Below are 25,925 nucleotides of genomic sequence, written 5' to 3'. Positions count from 1 at the left end.
GGGGGGATACAATTTGCGAAGAATTAAATTCTATAAATTAATTCAGCATCTTCTATTTTGGTGTGTTTTATGGCTTAGCTCCTGTGCCTTTAATAGTTGTGTGACAGTTCAATAGATGCAGCCCTTTCAAGCAGGATGGTGTTAAGTGCTGAGGCTGTTTCACCTGTTGAACATCCGCCTGTCTCAAAGTTGTTTTCGGGCTCAAAGGCCCTGACAGGAAAAAAAAGCCTCAGAGAGCACAACTGGATGTATGGATATGTAACACATATAGTGTTCTGAATGCTCAAATTACTATTGTTGATCATTCAAATAGTGTCATCCATTTTATTTTTTACTATTATTATTATTATTATTATTATTATTATTATTATTATTATTGAACCACCCTTCATCTGGGCAGTTCACATCATAAAAATACAAAATGAGAGCACAAAATACCGGTACATAATAAAAACAAGAACAAAAACAGAAAGAAACCAATAACACCCCCATAACACAGAGCTACAATTCCCAGTACCGTTAACAAGCAACAGTTCCCAGAAGGATTTGGGGAAGGTGAAATGTGCTTTAAATGTATATAGCACACACCCAACCTATGTTACAGAATGTTTGGGGACTAATTACCACAACAACCCTGTAGGCCACATCACTGCTGTTACTATAATCAAGTCAGAGAGAGGTTGTCTAGGCTGAGGCCAAATCTGAGGTAAAATTTGTGACAGACGTAAAACTTGAACCAGGCAGAATTTCCAACCTGCCATTATGCTATTCCGTTCCTCAGAAAAGCATCAAAGCCACTTCTTTCCAATTTTGCTGAGGGGAAGCATGTGATTCAGCAATGTTCGGAACCTAGACCGAGCAAATTGAGCATTTTCAAATGTACGCGCCCACAAATTACCTCAAGAACCCTTGTGAGGAGCCTGCAAATTACGCCAGTGCTGTTAACTATAATCAAGGCGCACACAGAGAGAGACCACCTGGACTGGAAGTAAAATCTGAAGTAAAAAATTTGCGACTGAGGTACAACTCGAACCAGGCATCATTCCTAACCTGCCATTATGCTATTCCGTTCCTCGGGAAACAGAGGCGCCTCTTCTTCCCCATTCGTATAGCAAGATTTGGTGAGGGAAAGAGTGCAATTCGGCAGAGTTCAGAACCCAGAGCGAGCAAATTGCGCATTTTAAGATACATGTGCGCGTACGCACACACCCCAGAAACCCAGCATGCATTTAAGCTGAGCTGAGCTGACGAGAGAGGTCGCCAAGAGACGAAACGCCATGTGTGGCAGCGAGGCTGTCATCTCTTTCCCAAAGTGACTTTCTCCTCTGGAAGGGGGAGCTTCTGCGTTGCCAGAACGGCCGTGGGCATGCCGTGGGGTGGTCTTGACGGTGCTGAGCGACTCTCCGGCAAATGAGCCCTGATACCTCAGCTGCGCACTCCTCCCCAGCACCATCCTTGTCAGAGCTTGTATTGTCCGGGCCTGGTCAAAAATGCCCTCTCTTGTCCTATGGTTGCGCTGACAATTCGTCCGCAGCGTTTGAACTCCTCTGACACGGCCGAAGCGCGGAAACCGCCGTGGAGCCGCTTGGTTAAATGGCTTTCAGAAAGGGTCGGTGACACGGTGTGGAAAGGGCAGCCGTTTAAGACCATCCATTTATTTAATCTGTGCGTGGAAAACAGCAGGGAAACAGACGCTGGTGTCCGAGGCCTGCGCAAGTTGGAAAACCCTGAGGAGAAACGAGGAAACAGGTCAACGTGGGTCAAGAGGGATCACTGTGAAACACGTCTAGGCCAACAGCCTCTTCAGCTTTCAGTGTCTACTCTGTGTCTACTCAGAAGTCAGCCCCGTTGAGCTCAGCAGGACTTGTTCCCAGGTAAATTGGTTATAGGGTTATTCTTTCTTTGTTACATTTGCATCCCGCCTTTCCTCCATGTGGCTCAAGGTATCATGTGTGGTTCTCTTCCTCCCCCATTTTATCCTCACAACAACCCTGTGAGGTAGGTTAGGCCACGGGACTGTGACTGGCCCGAGGTCACCCAGTGAGTTTCATGGCTGTGGGAGGATTTGAACCCTGGTCTCCCAAGCCCAACACACTTGACTGTGCCACACTGGCTCTGCAGTTGCCACGCAGCCTTAGGGTAGTTGCGGATCCAATCCTGTAATTCACAGTACTATGGGTTGAATGTGAGTTCAGTCATACTCAGAATGGACCTGCTGAAATAAGTAGGCTTAAACGTCAACCGTGACTAACTTAAACCCATTGATCGCATTGGTTCTACTCTCAGTACGACTTACGGTTCCAGTTATCACTTACTCCACAACCAGTGCTCTCCCACTGCTAGTTTTTGAAGCTGTGTACACATGTTAGCTCCAATCCATGTTGATCCTGTCATTTTGTGACAAATACCGCTATTTGATACAGGATTCCCCCCCCCCCTCAAACCAGCTTCAATCCCACTAGAAAACTTAAGCTGCATTCACTTCATAGTTAAGAATGGTGTGTGAATTCGAGACCACTGACTTTATGAATACAAGTTCCAGGGGGTTGCAGGGGAGGGGAAACCAAAAAGGTTATGTGTATCCTTCAACCGTCCTCTCTGATGTGAACAACACCAAGCAAATGCAGCTTGCAATGCAGCAGGGAGGAATGACCTTGCTGGGTTTTAAACCACTGATATAAGCATAGCCTTTGTCGGATTCAACCTTATATTTCTCACACAAAATCTGCCACAAAGAAAGGAAGGGAAATAGCTTGCTAGAACAAAAATGGTCAGATTGGGATAAACATATTAGCAGCCATTTTAAAACTCTCGCAAATGCCTCAATTCCACACAGGCGCACATGTTTGTTTATTCATGCTAACCCACAGTTTGCCTTGCTGTAATGTGTGAGCCGAGTCCAGAATAGAATCGTTGAAATTAATGGACCTATGTTAAGTCCTGTCTCTTAACTTCAGTGGGTCTACTCTGAGTAGCTCTATCATTGGTTACAACCCCTTTGGCTGCATACAATTAAAGTAAATTCCCACCTCTGCACAAACAAAATAGAAACCTGGGAATTGTAGTTTGCCCTCTCACAGAGCTATAACTCCCAGCATCTTTAACAACCTACGGTTCTCAAGTTTCTTTGAGGGCAGAGGATGTGCTTTAAATGTAAGGTGTGTATGGCGCCAAAGGTCATAAGGACAGAGTTGTGGTACTTGCCACAGATGATAGGGGGGGAAATCAAAATAAGCACCCAGGTCATTTATGAAACCACTTTCTACACTGCATTTGTAGATATCAGGGAAGGTTCTAAGGGTAAGGAAAATAACATTTCCTGAGGTTAAAAACATCGCACAGTTTCTTTTGGAGCTTTGGGAAATGGGCTATATTTCCAAAAGGTGTGTAGCCTTGGAGTAAAGACATGCAGACTGGGCAGCAATGAGGAGCAAATGCACATTTGCAGTGTGCCATAAAACTGATTATGCAGGAAGACAGACCCTGTGTTCTGAGCCATCCTCAGATCCAGAAGGAAAGTCATTTCCCTTCCTAGTTTATAGACTGTGCTCGTTTGATTGCTTGGAAAGGATACTAGGGAAAACAGTCCTTGTAATTAGCTAATGAGGGAAAGACAGTGAGGAGCAGCTTTGAAGCGCCCGAGCATGATAAAGGTCAAGAAGTTTGACGAGTGTATTGACGTCACTTCCAGCATTTGCTTTTCTTCCTTGGCCTGCTGTCAATTCATTCTGTAGAGACATTGGGACGTGGTGCCTGCTCTAAAATAATAATCTGCCTGGCCTATGCAGAAAATATCACTGGCATTCCTTAAGTAGCAACAGCTCCAGGTGCCCTCCTATCTCCCCGCTCTTTGTTAAAAAAAAAAATTGCTTTCCTTATCCAATCATCCCAACAGCAGCCCCCTCCTCAAACCTTCTCAGCAGTCAGATTACAGCAATTTCTTTCAGATGCAAGTAGCTGCAATAAAAGCTCTGGCAGGGGAAATTTGCCTCAGAGGCGCAGAAGGCAAAATCCAATCCCATGCAAATCTGATTATCTTTTACTGCCATAGACACCTACCTAGTCTACTCGTGGGAAAGTTAAAAAATAAAAAAGAGAAAGAAACCGAGCATGGGAACAGATTAACAAAGACCAGGCATGCAAATTTTGGAAATGGTATGTGGTGAATCTGAAATCTAAGAATGCATCTGCAGGTAGACTTTCCCAGCTGTTGATTACGCTGATCTGAATTTAGCACTTACAAGCATGGAAGATAAAGCTAATGATGACTACTAGCCATGATGGCTACCCTCTGCGGTGCCATAAATCCAACTAAACGGTGTATGTAATGCTGGAAAATGTCAATCACTTATCCTGAACCTGGGCAGCGGTCTTTCCACAAGGGTTGACGTTAATGCCGAAATCCAGCTTCGCTTGAGCTCTACAAGTGCAACTTTCTCCTGATTGAAGGGCAGAGTGTTTGGAGACCTGGACATTCACAGGGAAATCAAAATGCTTGTTTACAAAGCTATTGTACTACCAACCTTACTGTATGCTTGTGAAACATGGACCAATTATAGACGGCATCTCCAACCCTTCGAAAGATTCCATCAACAGTGTCTCTGAAAAAATGTACACATCACTTGGGAAGACAGGCGAGCTAATGCCAGTGTACTGGAAGAAGCAAAGATCACCATTGTCGAAGCAATGATTCTTCAACATCAACTTCGTTCAACTGGTCATGTTGTGGAGATGCCTGATTATCGTCTTCCAAAGCAACTACTCTATTCCAAACTTAAAAATGGAAAGTGTAATGCTGGTGGTCAACATAAGAGGTTTAAAGACTCTCTTAAGGCAAATAAAAAAAAATGTAGTATAAACAAAGACCATTGGGAAACACCGGCCTGCAAGCGCTCCAATTGGAGAATAGCCTTTACTAAGGTTTCATGGACTTTGAAGATGCTCAAACTCGAGACGAAAGGGAGAAATGTGCTGAGAGGAAGGCACACTTGGCAAACCTTCACCGTGATCAGTTCCCGTCTGGAAACCTATGTCCCTATTGTAGAAGGACGTGTGGATCCAGAATTGGCCTCCACAGTCACTTATGGACTCACTGTTAAGACCATGTTCATGGAAGGCAATTTTACTCTGGTATGAGTGATCGCCAAAGAAGAAGAAAATAAGAAGCTTTTTCGCCACACACAGCCTCCTAAGGAGAAAACATTGTGGGCAGTGCCTGGCAGCAGGTTGGTAAATTAGGTGTCAAGGGGTGTGAACCATGCAAGGCCACATCATCATGGTTGTGGCAGTTGTCAATTGGTGCCTTCCCTGCCTGGCAAATGTGCCTCATCAATGTGCATCACTGTGGTTCGTAGGTAATGGCAGAATTTTGAAAGGTACTATGGGAGTGGCTGTCGGTGCTGCTATGTCTCAACAGCTGTTGCTGTCTGCATTTGAATTACAACTCTATTACACTGGTGTAAACCCTGGTGCAGTAGAAGCCCAGAATAGCAGCAGTAATAGTTAATAGAAACCCTTCTAGTTGGTTAACTAAGGAGCAGGTTTGCTCAAGTGTGTTGCAGGTAGAAATACTGTTTGTAATGAAGTGAGAGCAGTAGTTTACTTGCTCGAATTAACAAATAAGAAAATTTTGAGAATTTACATGCTGGATTAAAATTGATTAAATCATTGAGAAGGGGATTGTAAGAAAAACACTGGGGCCTAATTTGAATAGTAGAGTGCCTGGTATTTTGTGGGCAATCTCATCTTTTATTTCCAAACTGTGGCTGCAGACCAAATCACCTGTCAGGAGAGCTATGAGATTCAGGTGAGGGTCAGATGCCTTGTCAATCCCAGCAGGTATATAACAGGAAGCCTGTCCAGGCCAAGCCTGTGTCCGTACACTGAAAGTGACAAACTCAGACAAACAAATTTTGATGAAGTTTTGGATTCTATGATTCTATGGCTGGGAATGGCTCTCCAGGATTTTCCAGACAAGGAAATTCCCAGCACTACCTGGGACCTCTGAGCTAAAACCTTTCCTCTGTGAAATACACTATTCTAGATATGTGAATGTGTGGTACAACCATTTGCATTTACCAATAGGAATTGAACTGACATACCTGCTAATCAATCCCCAGCATCTCAGTATTGTCTACACAGACTGGTAGTAGCTTTCTAGGGTTTCAGATACAGTAGATGCATTTCCTAGCCCTGTCTGGAGATGCTGGGTGGTTAGGAAAATAGAAAGCACATGAATTCCTGCAAAGAACCAAGAAAATGGAAGTTTGTGCAGGGTACTGGGAATCATAGCTTTGTGAGAAGCAAACTACAGTTCCCAGGATTCTTTGGGAAAGACATATGCTTTTTTGTATATATGCAGCCTTAGTATAGCACAGCTTTCTAGTTTCCTAACCACTGGAAGGCAATAGTTTGCAAGTTAAAGGATGCTGGCAGAAAGCACATTTAGAAACCTAGCCTTAATATTTTCATACGACTGGGCCAGAGTGGCAACTAGTTTGTCATTGCCCACAAGAATGCCACAGAACAGATCACTTGCTCTATAATTTTGTTTTTCAGAATACATCCATGCCATATATTTGAAGCACATAGATTGCCCTAAAGAATCTTGGGAACTGCTAGTTAACCGAAGTCTCCGAACATGTTATTGGAACAGCTAGCTGGGACAGGAGCTATGGTCCAGCAAAGCGGTTTCCTTAACAAATGTCAGGAACTTTATTATAATTGACATGCAAAGAAGCTGATGTTCTCACAAGTCTTCTGCCCTCTTGCCTAGCAAATACGGGTGTCACCAAACTGATTGCATTTTTCTTGCAGAGAAAACTACATAACAAACTACAGTTCCCATGATGCTTCTAGGAGAAGCCATGTGCTTCAAATGTGTGGTTCAGAGGTGACCTTACCCCTTCTGTTAAGTCTCTTGAACCAAGTAGAAAGCAAACACAAAGAGCTGGTGGATTTTGTTATTTCTTTCTTTCTTTCAACATCCCCACTCCACCATGCTCTTTCAGTGGTCAACATTTGATGCTTAGCCCCCGCCCCACCCGCTCTCGCTCTCTCTTTTTTTAAAAAAGAAAGGAGGTATGGAAAAGTTTACTTGGCCATAGGATGAATAGATGGCAATTAAAAGAAAAGGACAATGCCTGGCCCTTGTGCAGAGGTACGAGTTTAGCTATTAAAGGCTACGGCTTAGGTCAGATTGGGACCATATGTCACCATTCCAAAGCATAGTGGTGCTTGGTATCCCTGGATTCCAAATCAGCTGGGCCTATTGTCTCTGTGCCTGGGTGAGCGCCCCTCCCCACCCCCCAACATATATTCATAGCCCACACGAAGGGCCGCCTAGAAGACAGAAACAAATTGATACATACAAGCGCCCACCACCATTGGGGCTCACATGACACATTTTAAGCAGACAATAAAAGCACATTTCAGACTGTTTAAAAAATCTTGAGAAAGGATCGGTTGCCACGGCGATCAGATGGTAGGCCCCTCCGACGCGGCCCATTAAACTCCAATTGCACCTTATTCATTAGGACTGACTCTCAGGCGGTAAAAGGAGGGGGAAAGCAGGAAGAAAAGGACTTTTTTAAACGGGGTGGGCCTAGGGAGAATGAATCTGTGCAATAACCAGTTTGTTCATCAATTCAGGTGTTGTTTAATTTGTCCTGTTCAGGGGCTCCCTTTGTTTAAGCCCATCACCCCATTGACTTATAATTTCCAGCACTCTATTAAGATGGGTTTCTCCAAACCCACGGGCATCACTTCATCGCTTAAAGCGGAAGGAGGGGGAAAGAATGGAATAAATCAAAGATGGGGAGATTTTCACTTTAGGAGTTGATGATGGAAAGGCTTGTAATTTCGGAGACGCCTCTTGGCTGGATGTTTTGCAGCAACAAAAGAGAGAGGAGCATTTGCCTCTCCTTAGGCGTGTCAAGGATGCAGTGCTCAGAGTGTGGGCTATGTTTCTCTCTCATATTAAACTTTGCTCTGTTTGGGGACGGTGTGCTGGTAATGTGCCCCGGAGATTTTCAGGAGGCAGAGAGAACAGAAAAGACCTTTTGAACTTTAAAACACAAAAGGTGTTAAGTTGTTACCACCCAACCATATTTGGTGAAGTTAAAAAAAAACAACCTAATGCTGCCAAAGTAATGAAAATGTTCAGATCTACAAAGCCCTGTAACTTCATGTTGTTCAATGCCCAAAGAAGTGAAGGCAAGGAAAATACCAGCCTGCATGTCTGAGGGTAGAACCAGCCCTAAACATTTTGGTGCCTGAGGTGAAAAGATCCAAAGTACACCCCATACCTAGTAACCGGAAAATCCTTAGCCCTGAAGAACTTTGCTAGTTTCACCGAAACTCACTCAAAATTCCACAGACAACCCCCCTTTTTTTTTGCCTGAGGTGGCAGCCTTCCAAATAATCTTAATATTTCAAATCAGGCTATATCTAGCAAAACAAACAAACTATATAAGTGCAGAACTTGCTGGACCTTTTCTTCACTATTATGAAAAATAATAATTCCCCCCTTGCACTGATGTTCCTCAGACTTTTCTGCCTATGGAGGAACCCTCAAAGAGGCATCTGCCATGTGAGCTGTTAAAAGTGCTGCGCTTCTGTCAGGCAAAAAGGGAGCAATCGGAACCCAGCCTTCACCAATATGAATTCTGTTTTTAAGTGAGAAGGGAGCCATGTCACAAACTGCTATGTTTTGTAGTTCTCCCTCTTCTTGGGCAACTCTGGGAGCTGTAGTTCTGTGAGCGAAATAGGCGGTTGGCACCCTTTACAGTTCCCACAATCCTTTGGGGGGAGCAATGACTTTTTAATTGTTATAATGGTGCTTTAAATATATGGCCCCAAGAACTACATGCAGCCCTTCCCACACCTCCTTGAGCTATCGTAACTAGTTTCACAGCTCTCAATCCTGCCCTGTGACTGGCAAGTTTGCACTCAAAGCAGAATCACGGCCATCTTGGTTCAGTAAGCCCACCAAATTAGAACGGAATAAGATGTCCACCCATGTTTGGTGAATGGCAGCACAGCAGAGAAAATCAAGATTCCCACCAGTTCCTTAAGTCCCAATTATTCCCAGATTATCTTTTGAAATCGGGAGATCTCAGCTGAATAAACCAGTTGTCTGAATTACTGACAGCCGGGTGAATCGCTAAGGAGAGCAAAGAGGGAGCTGAGCTCCGCGGGTTAAAGGTGCCAGTCCCCTTTGGTGACCTCTGGGGGCAAGGGATGCTGTGTTATTGACTGACGGGCAGATAAACAGCCGCACCGTTTGCTGTCTCCTTTGGCACGCCAGTCAGGCAAACAACAGAGGGCAAGGGCCTTCCCGAAGTTAAAGAATAACTGTTTGGAGGAGGACGGGAGACCCTGGCGGCTTCATCCTTGCTCTGGGGGCTTCAAATCAAGCGTGGGGTAAACAGCTTCAGAAAGGAAGAGAGGCAAAAGTCACCTCCGTGGTTACCGAAAGGGGTTTTGCTCTCTAGCAACAAAGGCTTCCCCCCTGTTTTTGCCCCAGACTCTATTAAACGGCTTTCCTCATCTATCTATCTATCTATCTATCTATCTATCTATCTATCTATCTATCATCATCATCTATCCATCCATCCATCTATCCCTCACTCCCACCCACCCACCCTCATTGTGCATGGCAGCAGTAAGCAAAGAAGAGATATCTCCTTTGAGAGGCACAGACAGTTGCTAAGAGGAGAGATAAATGCCTTTCCTGCCAGGGGACGACTTGTATCTGACCTCACCTCACTCCAAGAGGCTCAATTTCTGTGCAAGGGTTTATGCTATTCACTATCTAGGCCTGCAGAAAATTGCTCTGAACATCTGCACACCTTACATGACTGGTAGGGCTAAATTTGGCTTGGGGAGAATGGTTGCCCCATATTAGTTGGGTGGCTTCTCCCCTGACCCTGCTCTTTGCCCCCTTGCACTTGAAAAACAGACATGGAGAAGAAAGTCTCCGAGAATGCACAGTGTTTCATTCACCCTTCTCCCTCAGCTTCCCATTGCGAATGAATAACCTGCACCTCAAGACACATAACTAAAATCTGAATACTGGGCCTCAGAGCTAAACAGCACTCAGCTCTGGAGCCTTCCATTTTACACACCAAGCTACACCTGTTTTTGGCTGTAGCATCCCAGGTAGTTGACTGAAAACTGACCCTTGCGGGCTCCCTTGAACTTGCAGACAGATCTGCCTTTTTCAGTCTGAGCCATTCAGTTAACAGTGGCTTCAGGTATCCCTGTTGCATCTCCTTCACACCCAGTGGATAGTAAAGACAGGTGTAACTATGCAATAGCATGAATGGTCACCACTGTTCCTGTTACTAACTGCATTCGACAGAGCTTAAGAGAACATCATCATCATCATTATTTCATTGCTTTTTACACGAAAGTGCTTCAAGGCAACTTACAATGTAAGAACAAGAAACATTAAAACCAAATGTAAGGACCACAATAAAACAATAACCTAAAATACCTATATATAATTTTATATAAAAAAGGACAGATTCAACCCACACCACTAAAAGAATGAACAGTAAAAAGAGGCCATGGACATTATCCCCCAAATTAAAAGCCAAAGCCTGAGTAAATAAAAATGTTTTTGGCTGGTGCCTAAAAACAGACAATAATTGCTCCAGGCGTGACTCCCTGGAGAGAGCTTTCCATAAAAGCACAACTGAAAAAGCCCTCAGAATAGGGATGCATGGAGAAAAGGACCTCAGATGACAAACACAGGGTCTAGCTTGGCTCATGCCTAGATTTCTTCCCATGTTATCCTCACAGTCCTATAAGGTAGGTTTGGCTGATAGCCTGGCCCAAGTTATCCTAGTCAGCTCTAGGGTGAGTAGGGATTTCAGCCAATGTCTCCCCAGTACAAGGCTACTCTATCTGCTATACCACACTGTCCAATGGCCATTTAACTTCAAAGTCCCACTAATCAAGTGTGATGTCTATGGTATGCATCCAGTGTACATTATTTTCAGTGTTCATTATTTTAGTTACTTCACTTTTTGAAAACAAATTGCAGTTTATCAGAAAGTTTGTGTCTGAAAATGCAATGGTGTTGTTAAGGAGTGGGGATGGGGAGAAAAGAGGAGAGTTAAATTATAAATAAAGCTGGGGGGGGGAGTTTTTGCACTGCAATGAGACTATTGATTTCATTGTGAGCATAGGAACAAGAGAAGGTCCAAAATCAAAGCATTCCGTGGTCATTTTTCTATCAAAAAGTAATGTTGGGTGAATAACCTATTTACATGCCAATGTGCATTGCTGAACTGACCCAGAATGGGGGTGGGGTGGGGGAGCATACAAGCCTTCTATTATCAGCAATCAATAATTGCTAGAGTTCCTGGGAGTCACCCTACTAAGAAGACGTTAACGAGGTGCTCCCTTGCACGAGGAGAGACAGCGAACGAGGTTTTAATTGGCAATAGATTATATTTATCAAACTGACAGCAAAGAGGGGTCGAGGGGCAGTCCTCTTGGTCGCTGTGTGGGTGGGGTGGGGGGGAGTAAGGGTTTAAAGGTTGGAGAGGAGGAGGGTGATGGAGGGGAGCAAGACCCTTCCCATAATCTCACATCATTCTGAATTATTCATTAGAGTCCTTCAAGAGGGTGGATAAATCAAGGGTGAAACAAAGAATGCAAGATGCTATTGTGCTATCACTTGAAGCCAACTAAGACCCAAGCCAAGTGATGATGAAGGGGGACAGCTAAGGGGAAGGCGAGCAGGAAAGAGAAGAAGAGAGCGCCATTTGAGGTCATTTAGCAATATGGAGTGGCAAAGTTATTAAGAAGTGTTTAAGAGATGAAACTGGATAAAGTTAAACCGTATAATCTGGGGGTGGGGAAGCAGAATAATGATAATAAATTATTATTATTATTATTATTATTATTAACCGCCCTACACCCGCAGGTCTCTGGGTGGTTCACAAAATAAAATCACAATATAAAAACACAGAATACATAATCAAAATAAAAACAGAAACAACATTTTAAAAGGGCATTGGATGACAATCAACCAAAGGCTTGGTTAAAGAGGAATGTTTTTGCCTGGCACCTAAAGGTGTAGATTGAAGGAGCCAGGCAAGCCTGCCAGGGGAGAGCATTCCACAAGTGGGGAGCCACTGAAAAAAAGGCTGATTCTCATGTTGCCCTCCTCCGGACTTCTTGTGAAGGACGCACATGAAGATAGGTCTCAGAAGCTGATCTTAGGGTCTGGGTAGGTTCATATGGAATGAGGTCTCCTTGCAGTATTGCGGTCTGGAGCCATTTATTATTTGCTACATGTACACCACGCCACATGGATCTCCTCTTTGGGCTTGGGAGACCTGAATTCAAATCCTCACTGAACTCAGCCAGTTACAAATCTCCCTGGGGAGGCCCTGGGCGATTTACTATTTCTCAGTCTAGCCTGCTTCACAGGGCTAGAGCAAGGACAGAATGAGACAACCATCTGCATTTCTTCCTGATGCTAAAGAAAATAGAATGCTTATTTGGCAATCAGAATGCTACATCTCCATCTATTCACAAAGCGAAATAAGTACACTTGTGTATTTGTAATACCTTTTATCATTCCAGTCATCACTGCTAGAGCCTCTCTGCCCTTCTTTGAATGCTGACCTGCTAAGACATCCTCCCCCGCCCCATTTTCAAAAGTATATTCATCACAGCACTAAATTACTTAAACAAAATGTATGAACTTGGGTCAAACCATTCCAAAGAACAATACAGTCTTAATGTAAATAAAAGAGGGAAATTAATAACATTGTGTTTAAAAATTCAACAAAAAAAACTCACCAGTATACACATTTTGCTGCAGACTTCTTCCTCTTTGGCAATCACTTGTAGCCAAGTAAGATTGTCTTCCATGAACATGGTCTAAGAGTGAGTCAGTACACAACTGTGGAAGCCAATTCTGGATCCACACGTCCTTCCACAATAGGGACATAGGTTTCCAGGCGGGAGTTGATCACGGTGTGGATTTGCCAAGTGTGCCTTCCTCTTAGCATGTTTCTCCCTTGCATTCTGAGTTCGAGTGTCTTCAAAGTCCATGACACCTTTGGTAAAGCTTGTTCTCCAGTTGGAATGCTTGCAGGCCAGTGTTTCCTAATTGTCGGTGTTGATACTACATTTTTTAAGATTTGCCTTGAGAGAGTCTTTAAACATCTTTTGCTGACCACCAGCATTACACAGAATCACAGTACTGAGTACAAGAAAAAGCCTATAAAACAATGCAAAGTCAAGTTCAGCAATAACCAATGCTGATTCAATTACTGAAAAAGTCTTTCATCTCTGTTAAATGTCTACTGGATACCAAAGGATGCATTTTTAAGGTTACTAAATGGAGCTTCTTACAAAGCACCTTTCATGCTTATTCCTAGTCATTACTTTTATTGTGAATTCATGATTATTTGTGCTGGTGATGGTATTTGGGGTGGTTATACATCATCGCTCTTTCAACACTGTCCTTGCAAAGGTTTGGGGGCAGACATGCTGCTTCGTTTGCAACCAGCAGTGCATGTCCCTCATAATTTATGCCTGAAACTTTCCATACCACAGATGATCCAGGGTGGTTGTTCTTTGTCCCAACTTTTGTTGCATTCTAGTGCAAGAGTGCCCCTCCAACGGGTAATAATGTGCTAACACTGGGGAAGCATCGCAGAACTCATAAAGCAGAATGAGGTTAGGATGTTTATAGATATCCATCACTAATGCACAATGAGTGCATCAATGGCATGCCTTCTGAAGTGTTAGTAATCTGACTATCACAATTTGTTTCTTATAAAACAAAAAACTTGAGAATGTTTAATATAACATATAAGCTTACAATGTATCTAATGCCTATGCCTATATAATTATACTGTCCTTATTTCAAAGATTTGCAAACCATCTTTGGATAACTGAAAGGTTTATAAGAAACCTTTTGGAGTTATAAGACACCTTTTGGAGTAACCTCACAAGACAGCTTCTATACAGTATTTAGATGCAAAAATAAAATAAAAATGCAACCAAAGTTTTTATATATAAAAAACCACCATACAATAAAATATAAAAATAAAAATAAAAACCACTGGTTTTATCAAATGTTACTCCTACTCAGATCAGACCCATTGAAATTAATAGACATGACTATGAGCCAGTGTGATGCAGTGGTTAGAGTGTTTAACTAGGACATGAGAGACGAGGGTTCAAATCCCCACTCAGCGATGAAGCTCCCAGAGTGACCTTGGGCCAGTCATGGCCTCTTAGTCTAACCTTCCTAATAGTTTCTCCACGCCCTTGATTATGTGGATGCGTTTATCAGAACTGGGGGCATCACCCTGTTCCATGCACTGTTTTTTAGCAAAATGTCTTCCACCAGTGAGCAGAGTAAAACCTTCTCTGTGGCATCCTTGCTATGGAACCACCTTCCCAGAAAAACCTGCCAACCACCTTTCTCCAGAGTGCCTCCTTCTGTGTGCACATTCTACTTCTGCTTCCATTAAGCAGGTTGCGCAGGGTTTGATCTCATTTCCAAAAAGCCAAATGAATAAACCTGTTTGACCAACAGTAGGGATGGAAATTAATGTGTCACATACCTCCTGGGAAGTAGAAGCTTTTTCCAACCGCTTTCCACTTGCTTTAAAAAAAGCAAAAGCAAAACTATTGTCTGTCTCCAGCTTTGAGATCTGGCTTCTTTTATTCTTCTTCCTTTCCCTGCCTGAGCTGAGAAAAGAAAAGGGCGGGGGGGGAATAATCTAATGAAATATTTAAGATTTTGGTGGGCAAGAGAGTCTCGAGAAGGTATTGTTTGCTCCCGTCTTTTGTGAGGAAGATGGGAGATGGCTGTAAGCAGGTTGCCAGGGGCCGCACCATATTGATGGGAACGGAGTTGGCATTGGCTACAGCTGTGGTATCTCGATTCCCAGCTGAGACACCAGCCTGGAAGCCTTTGTCCAGCTTTGTGAAGAGGACCCGGAGGGGCCAAATTTACACAGACTTGATTGCAATTGCTACTAGGCTTTCTTTCTCCCCCTTGCTTTGTCTCCTGTTAGAAAATGGGAGAAGAGAGAGGGCACACGGGGGAGGGGGGGGTTGACAATAAATGATGAATTTCATCACTGCTGGGCCACATAATAAACTCAAACACAGGCGAAACCCCCAGCTTTTCCCCTTCCCTCTCTTAAAGACATCTCCCACTGCTTTGCCTTCTTGGAACCTGATTTTTTCCCACTAACTGCTGCCTGATTTATAGCCGCTCCCTTAGAGGGAGCATATGTGGCAGAAGCCGTTTAGCAAGGGGCTGACATTTCGCTTAAGCAACTGTGAAAGGGCAAATTTTCCCTGAAACAGAGCTGCAGAAGAATTATGCTCAGTGGCTTCGTTTTGCCCCTCCAGTTCTTCTTGTGGCCACCAGCAGTCCTCACTGCACACACACACTACATAACATTGAATCGCATACTTGGACTCTCTCCATTACTGAATCCACAGTACCATTTCTTGGTTCCGTTCTCATCAGATCACAGCATACATTTAAAGCACCTTTATGCCACTTTAACAGTCATGGCTCATCCCCTCCACAGCCAAGATTTATGGGAGTCGCAGTTTAGCCCTCACAGAGCTACAACTCTCAGCACCCTTAACAAACTACAGTTCCCAGGATTCTTTGGGCGAAACTTTGCACTTTAAATATGTGTTAAATGTGCTTTAGATGTATGGTGCAGAAGCGGTCAAAGCACCAATGAATTTAAAAGTCTGGGGTTCAGACTTGGGATATGTGCAGTTGGGCACAATGCCATCTGTGGATCCAATTCCATGCCACTTATCAACACTGTCCATGAATTTGCCATCTCACTCTAGGCGGGGGGGAGGGAGGATGGGGGTAGGGGATCTTCCCACTCCAATCAGCGCCAGATTTAGGGTGGTGCGGGCAGTTTCCCTACACGGGGCACCAAGGGAGCACAGAACAACAACAACAACAATCTACTCAATACTTGACGGGGCGAAAATTTTGTTCTCACTCAGGGTGCAATGTTACTAAGTCCGCCCCTGCTCCCACCTGAACACCAAATTTATTTGGAAAGAAACTGGCTGCGTGATGCTAAAATGCACATAAAAATCAGTGTGGTTAGAGGGTTGGACACCTGTGTACTCTCTCACCCTCCTTACCCCCCCAAAACCTTGCAGACCCCTTGATCCACAGCTTGTTGTGGGGATTAAATCAGGGTGAGAACCATTTTTGCTCCTTGGAGAAAAAGGATGCGATATAAATGCAATAAATAAATTTCTCACAGACACGCACACCCACACCACATTCACAAACTCCTAGATGAAGGACTAGCCTCATGTGCAGGCCAGAGCTTCTCCAGCCCAATCTGTACCACAACCCAATAAAAATATGACATGGCGCATGGAGACTGCAGTTGCTGCTGCTCCTTGCTTTTGTTGCTGCCCCACGGTGGAGGCGGTTCCATTAGGGAGAATAGGGCACTGCTCTACCAACTTCACTCTGCCCTTCTTACAACCAGTCCACGGGATGGCAACTTCTTCCATTTCAGTGTTGTCTTTGTAGAATTGTGCAGCAAAGAAGAGGAGGGTGGGGACAAAAGTACAATGGGTTGGATCTGCCTCTCATTGGCTCTGGCTGTGGCTGTCATTGTCTCTGGCTCCACCTTCCATTTGGCCTCCCTGCCTTCCGTTCCGCCAGTCCCAGTGGGCAGCAGCCATCAGTGCTGCCCTCCTGTGTAGATTTTGCCAGTGAACAGGCAAGAAGTTATAACTGTGGAATTCACTGCCAAAAGATGTAATGACGGCCACCAACGTGGATGGCTTTTAAAGGGGTTTTGGCTTGGACATACCAAGGGGCAGGGGTCCTGTGGTGATAACACTCAAGAGAGTCTGCAGGGAAGGAGGCAGTCTTTGTGATATTGGGGGAGGGGCTTATGTTAATTAGCACTTTAAACACAAATTTAGGGCTTCTCAAACTGGTCCATAGGCTACCAGGGGCCTGCAAGTTTCGTTCAGGTGGCCCTTGGCCCATCTGCAGCAAACCTGTTTATTTTCCATTGCGTTTTTATTGCTGCTTTTATCTCTTCTATTGTACTTTATTCCACTGCAATTTGAATGCTATGGAATGGCAAACACAACATATTAAGAAACAAAAGAAGCAATAGCAATTCAGTTAAAAGCCAATGCAGCACCTAAGAGCACAGAAGATTATAGTTGCCGCAAAACCAGTATATGGTCCACCAAGACCATTAGCAATTTTTAAGTGGTGCACAGGGGGTGGACGAGTTTCGGAACCACAGAAAAAGTGAATTGTGCCCCAGCAATGAACTGGCAAGCCAGTCTTTCAAAAGATGCACGCAAGGGAGTTACTGCTTCAGTACATCCTCCCATGCCTTCCTCTCTGCCACACACTCCCAAGCAGTGAATTCCACTCTTTTAACAGGCTTTCTCAGGTCCCTTAACAGGGAGCTGGAGCAACTTATGAAGATTACATCCTTCTCAAGAGGCCTGTTATTTCTTCATTTAAGTGGGTGGGCATGACTGTAGTTTTTCGGTTTTTGTTTTGTTTTGTTTGGAGAAGGGCAGGAGAGAGGGAGGAGAAGAAACCAGTAATGTGATTGAATGTGCGTGTGTTGCTTCATTAGAAGGCTGGTGGGGTCCCCCATCCCCACCCCCTTCCCCTGCCTTGTGACATGGAAGGCTGGCACGCAAAGCTGCGTAGTTAGTTGTTATTAATGACCCTGGCTCTGGTTTGGTCCTCAAGGGACAATCTGACTTTAATAAGCCACAGCTGGAGGGTGGTTTCCGGGCCTGCCGCTGAGGAGGGAGAGAAAACATTTCAGGCACAGGGGAGACTCAAGCAGAACAGGGCTATAAGAAGAAGCTGTGTGGATGGGGACCACACTGCTGTGTTGACAAGCTTGTGTCTCAAGGTGTGTGTTTTTATTGTACAATTGGACAAAAAAAGGGGGGAGAACTGGGGGGGAACCAAGTGTGCTGTTGGAAAGCTGATAATGTGCAGTTCAAAAGTGTGTGGTGAAGGGAGGAAAGATCCAACTAAGTTTTACTTAGCATAGACCCATTGACATTAATAGACCTAAGTTAGGCCATATTTGCACTATGTATTTACAGGCAGGATCATATCACATTAAACAGTCATGACTCCCCCCCCCCCCATGAAGCATGGTTTGTTAAGTGTGGTGAGGGTTGTTAGGAGACCCACCTTTCCCCCTCACAGAGATATAATTCTCAGAGTGGTTTAACAGTCATCGCCTCTTCCCAGGAAACTCTGGGAATTACAGTTCTGTGAGAGGAACAGGGTTTTCCTAGCAGCTCTCAGCACTCTCAGCATCCCATGATGAAAAGTCCAGCATCCTGTTCTCACAGTAGCCAACCAGATACCGCAAAGGGAAGTCCACAAGCACAACAGCGCTCTTCTCTCCTGTAGCTTCCAGAAATTGGTATTCAGAGCCATACATTTTAAACACATTTAAATCACACCCACCCTCAAAAGCGTAATGAGAACTATAGTTTGTTAAGGGTGCTGAGAACTGTCGCCCTGTGAGGGGTAAACTATGGTTCCCATAATTCTTTAAGGGGCAGGTGTGCTTTAAATGTATGGTGTTTAGATAGTTGTTGTTGTAGCAGCAGAAGCAGCAGCGAAGAGCGGCACCCAACCCAGGGACTGATAAAAGACCGGTTGAAATCACAGAGGGATGGGTGGTTATAGGAAGGAGAGGGACAGGAAGCCTTCTTCCTAAGGAGGGAGGGAGAGAAAAGGGAGAAATCATTGCAAAACATTGGAGAGAAAAGAATTGGCGTCGCCCCCTCTAAATTTGGGCTCCCTAATGCATTTTTCTGCTGTCAGGTTGGGTCACCCAAACTAAGCTGTGAGCGGTGACCTTGACAAGGAACCAACTTCCACGAGCCAAGAGGAGGGAGGGAAGGAGGTCTGTGGGGAGGGAGGGAGCATGGTTAAAGAAAAGCACCTTCTTTTCAGTATGTACACAAGGAGCGGAGGTTGACACGCCGACCTCAACGCTTGGCGGCCGCCCAGCTGGTTACACGACTTGGCAAGGGAGAGCGTGAGAAAGCAGGGGGCAAGAGCTGAGTGTCATCGCAGCTGCAAAAAAAGGGAAAGGGGGGCTGGGTGGGGAACACTGTGCTGAACAGAAGAAGGGGGGGGGGAAACCACCCTAATTAGAAAAATATGCGGCCAGAGGCCTTTCCGCCGTGAAAACACAGCCACATTGACCCTCTCCTGCCAAATGTGCAATCTAAGTTATTTGAGGCTATGGAGTGTGGGATTTTTTAACTAGGCTGCAACAGGGTACACTGAGGAGGAAAATGGACTGGGAGTCGGGGTGGAAGAGTAGAAAAAGCTCCACAGGGACCATAACTCAAAGCTGTCATCGCAAAGGGTTGGAAAGGAGAAGAAGCAACATCACTTCCTAAAAGGGACAAAACTTCATTGCAGCTTCCTAGACCCTGTTGTTGGGTTCTTGCTGCTCCTCCTGGTAGTTGTTTTTTGAACTCTTTTCTGCAGAGGCCCTTTGCAATCAAACAACAATGCTTGAAAATCCTGTACTTGGGAACAACGTTTGAAATGAAACCCCAAACCACCCATACTTGGGAAAAAAAATTTTTTAGTGTTTGATGTATTTGTTCTCAAACCAGGTTCAATCCAACTAGCTCAGGCAGTATTCAAACTTAAGCCAGGCGTGTATATTTGAGACAGCCCCCACACATGTGCAGACAACAGCTTAATGAACAGAGGCTTGGTGGGGGGTGATTGCAGGGGAGGGGGAACCAAAAGGATCATGCATGTTGGATGAAGACATCCCCATCCCCTCTCTGATGTGTGCAACCATTCAGATGTGCCAGAACTGGCTGCTTACCACATTGTGAAATAAATGAAGCAGTACCAGGGCCGGCAAGGTGAAGTGACTGCCTCAGGTAGCAGGATTCACAGGGACAGCAGATCCTGATGTCAATCTTCCTTCCTCCCTTGTTCCTGGTATAGATCTTCCCTCACCCCTTCCTCCCTGGCGGGGAGGGGAGTGCAATTTTGGAGTCTGCCTGAGGTGCCAAATTATATTGGGAAACCTGTAGCCCAGTGTTGTTCTTGTTGGATTCCCTGATCATGATCAGGGCTGGACTCCTTTGGTCATCCCTGACCATAGGCCAAGCTGGATGGGATAGATGGGAGTTGGAGAGGGCCACAAGTTCCCCACTCCAGTTTTAACCAATCAAATCTGGAGCAACCACTCATGCAGATACACAGCGGGAAGCCTCCTTTCTGGATGATGCTTAACAGCTCCCAGAAGCCTCTTTCCTAGCCCCACCTCTCCTCCCGTTTCCTTTGGCTCTCTCCGCAATCTGTTTCTGACAGAAAAGGCACATGGGCATTATTGGTGCACATGATGGTGTAGGGAATGAGGAAGCTGAAGGCCTCCAGAAGCTGGACTTCAATTCCCATCACCTCTGACTGTTGGCCAAGCTGGAGTTTGTGTCCAGCAATATCCAGAGAACCACACAGGTTCCCCATTCCCGAATTACCATCTAAATAAGCCTTTCTCAACCTGTGGGTCCCCAGATGTTGTTGAACTACAATTCCCAGCACCCCTAGCTAGCAAGGCAAGAGCTCAGGGATGATGGGAGTTGTAATCCAACATCTGGGGACCCACAGGTTGAGAACTGCTGAAAATGCAGGGGTGGTGGGTTGGAACTAGAATACCATCAACTCCAGAGTCTAAAGTTACCTAACTGTACCACCAAATATCCTCAGGGATCTTTTATTGAGAAGCATACTGCCTCCAACGGTAGATGGCATAACTAGGGGCTGGTCAGGTTGGCCTCCACAAAGAGCGCAGGCCCAGGGGGGCACAAAAATAATGGCTCTCCACTCTAGCTCGTAGTGGCTAGGAGCCTTCCCACCTACCGGTGCATTCCTTGGACCACACGCAAGCTCCCTTGGGTGCTATTGAAAGTGTGTGGAGTTCCCAGCAGGCCTCAGAGGGAAGAAAGACGAGGAAACAGGCGAAAGTTTCAGGGGAAGGAAGGAAGGAAGGAAGGAAGGAAAGCAGACAGTGGAGGGAGGGAGGGAAGGAGGAAAGCACACAAGGGCACAAGGAATCGTGGGGGGCGCTGATACAGTTCCTTACCAAGGGTGCAAGGGAGCCTAGATATGTCTCTCACAGTAGGGGTAGAGCATGCACAACAGAGTTAGTAGCCTAGCCATCGGTAGACAATCCATGGCCTTAGAGACAAGCCTTGGAGACTTGTCAGCCCTTAAGTAGATTCTGGGGAATCTTGTATGCTCATAGTGATCAGAACCAGGCAGGAGCTCCTGATAGAACCTTTCCAGGGTTTTTTGAAGAAATGATGTTTTGAATGCCACTATTTAACTGGTACATCAGTGTGCATGCCAATAATGTCTATGTGTCTCTTCTGCTTGTGGGAGGGCGAGCCAGAATCGAGAGGCAGATTGCATAGAGCCAGGGGAAATGGGAGGAGGGCATGGGCTAGGAAAGAGGCTCTCTCTGTGTGTGTACTTTATTGACACACGACTGCAGCTCAGCTATCCCGAGCTGTGTGGGTGGCTCTGTGCGGATGCCTGCCAGGCTCCTCTTTTCCCAGACACGAAGCAGACGGCTTGTCACACAAAGAAAGTGGTCATTATGGGACTCTCTCTCTCTCTCTCTCTCTCTCTCTCTCTCTCTCTCTCTGTGTGTGTGTGTGTGTGTGCTTGTGTCTCCCTCGTCCCTTCTCCCTGCCAAAGCTGCAAACAGTAGAAGTTCATTTTCAAAGGAGCGGGGATGGGCCACACATCAATTCATGACCTGCCAATGCTTTTGTTTTTTTAAAAAAATTGGGGCCTGGGGTGAACCTGTGATGTGTGTTGGGGAATGTGGAGGGGCAAAGGGCTCTAGTCTAGAGCAGGGGTAGGCAAACTAAGGCCCGGGGGCCAGATCCGGCCCAATTGCCTTCTAAATCTGGCCCACGGACGGTCCAGGAATCAGCGTGTTTCTACAAGAGTAGAATGTGTCCTTTTATTTACAATGCATCTCTGGGTTATTTGTGGGGCATAGGAATTTGTGCATTTCCCCCCTCCAAAATATAGTCCGGCCCCCCACAAGGTCTGAGGGACAGTGGACCAGCCCCCTGCTGAAAAGGTTTGCTGACCCCTGCTATAGAGAGATGAGTTTCCTGGAATGCTAATAGGGGGCAGTAATGGAGGTGGCACAAGGTGAAGTGCTTTGTGCATACATATGTGCTCATGCACGTGCACACTCAAGAACAGCTTGCTGGAACAGGCCAATAGCTCATATAGCCCAACCTCCTGTTCTCACGTTGACCAACTAGATACCTGTGCTAAGCCTGCAGGCACAGCAGTACTCTAGCAACTGGTATTCAGAAGCATCACTGTCTCCAGCGGTGGAGGCAGAACATAGCCATCAGGGATAGTAGCTATTGATAGCCTTGTCCTCTGTGAATTTGTCCTATCCTCTTTTAAAGCCATCCGTGTTGGTGGCCATCCTTGCCTCTTGTGGGAGTGAGTTCCATAGTTTAATTGTGTGCTGTGTGAAGAAGCACTTGCTTTTCATCTGGCTTGAATTTTCCAGCTTTGATGGATGTCCCAAAGTTCTACAAAGAAAAGCTTTTTTCTCTATCTGCTTTATCCATGCCATGCTTAATTTTATACTCCTCTATCCTGTCACCTCTTACTTGCCTTTTCTCCTAATAAAGAAGCCCCAAATGTTGTAACCTTTCCTCATAGTGGAGTTGCTCCATGCCCTTGATTGTTTCAGCTGCCCCTTTCTGAACCCTTCCACCCTTTGGAGAAACAGGGACTTAAACATTTAAATATTAAGGAATAATTTAAGATTTTAGAAAAGAGAGAGAGAGAGAGAGAGAGAGAGAGAGAGAGAGAGAGAGAGAGAGAGAGAGAGAGAAAGGAGGTAAGGAAAGTGTTCCTTGCTGCACTGATGACTACGTACTTCATAATCTCCCCCATGCCACCTCATGTACACACTAAACTAAAGGCAAATGGAGTCAAAGGGTTGTATCCAAATCAGTCATAATCAGTGTAGATCCACTGAAGATAATACATATGACTAATTTAGGTCCATTAATTTCAGGGTGTCTCCTCTGAGTAGCACTTAGCTGCATAAAACCCAAATAACCTTTGCATACTGATTTCCCCCTTCCAAACCTCTTTCCAGGGCCACTCCAAGGAGCAGGGAAGCTTTTTTCCCTTTCCTCCTTCCTCCTCCTCTTTCTTTTTTAAAAGTTCGTCTCATTTTATTTTTCTGAAGTTAAGCAGCCCTCAGAATGAATGCATTAACTGTTACCCTGGAAGCCTGACTCATTTTTATGATAGCACGAGCTTGACTTTAAAAAAACAGAAAAGAAAGAAAAAAGAAAAAGAGCAGGGAAGGGAGAGGGAAAGACACAAGGTTTTTATTCTCCTCTCCCATCCAGGGCCAAGTCAAATGGGAGTTATTTGATAATATTTATGGTGTCTCCAGTTGCAGATGACAGTGCTGCATTACTGAAACGGCTCACGGGATGGAGGAGCCAGAGAAGGATCATGTCTGCATGACAGGCTGAGTGGATGCTAAAATGAGGCAGAGCTTTGGGCTGATGATTTGCTTTAGCTGTGACCAAGGGTGAGGGAAACCCACCTCCTGGGCCAACTTTGACAACTGAACATGACAACACACCTGTCAGTCACATGGCAACATGACAACGCCATATAATTGGTGAGTTGCCCTGCCCCACCTGTCAAAATCCCTTGCATGGGGTTCCCAAACACCCCAAAGCTAGCTGGCTATCAAGGATTTGGGAACCGCAACAGAAGCAGCAATGCAAATCCTGTGGTTGGTGCTTTGGGGATCACTGAGCAAAGCATTTCTTTCTCCCTTCCCCACCAGTGTGTTTGTGTGGGGGAGCTACATTTTACTGACATTGCTGTGCACAAGAGTCGGTAGAGCGTGAGGCTCAATTCTCTCACACAGCTGATGTCGGGGGGGGGGGGAGGTTTCTCTCTTCCCTCCCTGCAACATAAGAATATAACCGCCTCTAAAAAGTTTGGAAACTACAGCTGTTGCAAAAACATTCCTTGTCATTCACGTCATTGGCTGATTAAACCATCTATGGCATTTTAAAAGTTTTTTTGGGGGGGTACTGTTTTGGTTTGCGGGGCTTTCGTGTTTTTCGGTTTTATGTTGTGTATTTTGGGTTTTTTTTTAGAGGATGATGGCCTGTGGTCATTGGATGAAGGGCAGTATATAAATTTAATATATAAATAAATAGTGTAAGACAAGCCAGTTGGAGCAAGCCAATGGCCCATCTAGTCCAGCATCTTGTTCTCACAATATGCTAGCCAATCAGATATGAAAAGCTCACAAGAAGAACCTGAACACAATAGTCCTCTGTGCACCTGCAATTCCTAGCTGCTGGCATAATGCCTCTGACAGTAGAGGTAGAACAAAGCCATTGTGGCTAGTAGCCATTGATAGTATTGTCCTTGCTTATTTTGACTAATCCTCTTAGAAGAACAGTAATGTCAGTTGATAGACAGGTGAGTGTGGTTTGGGGGAAAACAGTTTTTGGGCCACATTGGACACATGCACCCTTGGGGTCTAAGATTGGTCCACAGGCTAGAATCCCCCCACCCCTGGCATAAAATCTTTTGGGTACTACTTGTTACCACACTTGTGTTCTCCATCTCTGGAGATGCCAGAGATTGAACCTGGGAACTTCTGCATGAGGGAACCTGGGAACTTCTGTATTCAGTTGTGGTTTCTTTCTAAGTGCACATCTCAGGCTTGAACAGGACACACAGGAGCCATGTAAATTCTGCCCTGCCCTCCCACTCACTTCCAAATGTCAGTTTTGGACTTAGTTTAGATGACCTGAGTGACCTATCCTGGAGGATGATGGGCTGTTGAGTGCAGTATTCGATATTTGGCAGTGGGTGTATACAGGCTTTGCCCAAGTTGCACACATTGTACTCTGGACAGATTATTCTCCCTGTGAATTTCAGCTTTCTTTTCTTCTGTCTTAAAAACACAACCACCAAGTTTCTAGTCCTTAACATTGAAAATGATTTCGTTCAAAGTGTAATTCTGAGGTTCCGGCTGTGTGATCCCTCATTATTCAGCTGAGTGGAGGAATTGCACCCAGGACTCTGTCCCAGCATTGTGCTGGCAGCTGGTGCTGAACTGGCTGGCAGAATAAGATTTGCAGAAATCAGAGTGCAGGGCTTCAGCATCTTGCCTGTCCCCATCTGCCAGGCTCTATGCGCACCATTTAAACCACACCCGTTCCCCCTTACCAACCCTGGGGACTGTAGTTTACCCCACACCAAGGTAAAATTCTCAGCACCCTTAACAAACTACTGTCCCCAGGGTTCTTTGAAGGAAGACACACGCTTTAAATGTATGAAGTGCACATGCTATATAGTTGCCAGTGCACTGCCAAAGGCTGGAAGGTAAACAGAAAGGCTGGCAGTTCTCATGCTCTTTGTGGGGTAAGCTGTACTGCCGCCCGCATCCCAGATGGAGACCTCACATGAACCAAATCAGCTTCCCGTTTGGTTGTGTGCACTCCAACCCACAAAGTGAACTTCTGAGCCCAGCAAACAGAGACACAGGCTGTGTCAACTAACTGGAAGGACAGAGCAAGGAGAAGGGTGGAAAGTGGCTGGCGGGGAGGCAATACTGGCAAAAGGAGACACAAAGATACCTCATTTAAGGGAAACCTCTGACTGGATTGCGGCTAAGGCAGCATACGCATTACAGTTTACTCCCACTGCTGGTGTCTGAGGCCAAGTACTCGCAATGTTAGCATTTCTTGAGAAATGCTGTTGCTCAGTGTGTTTTGTCCCAAACCAACTTCACTCAGTT

General features: G+C 45.2%; 1 protein-coding gene and 1 long non-coding RNA gene across 2 annotated transcripts in view; one reads left to right on the top strand and one right to left on the bottom strand.

The window, feature by feature from the left end:
* Window positions 1–1,640: 1,640 nt before the first annotated feature.
* LOC309377034 lies at window positions 1,641–16,569 on the bottom strand. Its single transcript, XR_014171392.1, has 5 exons — window positions 16,527–16,569; window positions 14,604–14,730; window positions 12,823–13,246; window positions 4,242–4,467; window positions 1,641–1,727 (listed from the first exon to the last, which is right to left on the bottom strand). It is a non-coding gene; the product is annotated as an uncharacterized lncRNA (long non-coding RNA).
* Window positions 1,726–25,925, top strand: part of PERM1 (PPARGC1 and ESRR induced regulator, muscle 1) — a 72,949-nt gene continuing 48,749 nt past the window's right edge. The window contains exon 1 of the mRNA XM_081923597.1: window positions 1,726–1,874. The gene's annotated coding sequence lies outside the window, so the exon portion shown is untranslated. The remainder of the gene's footprint in view (window positions 1,875–25,925) is intronic.

Source organism: Podarcis melisellensis, assembly GCF_964234715.1.
Source record: "Podarcis melisellensis genome assembly, chromosome: 8".
Classification (NCBI taxonomy): domain Eukaryota; kingdom Metazoa; phylum Chordata; class Lepidosauria; order Squamata; family Lacertidae; genus Podarcis; species Podarcis melisellensis.
The sequence above is the reverse complement of the archived record's forward strand: the minus strand, read 5'-3'. Positions and strand labels throughout refer to the sequence as shown.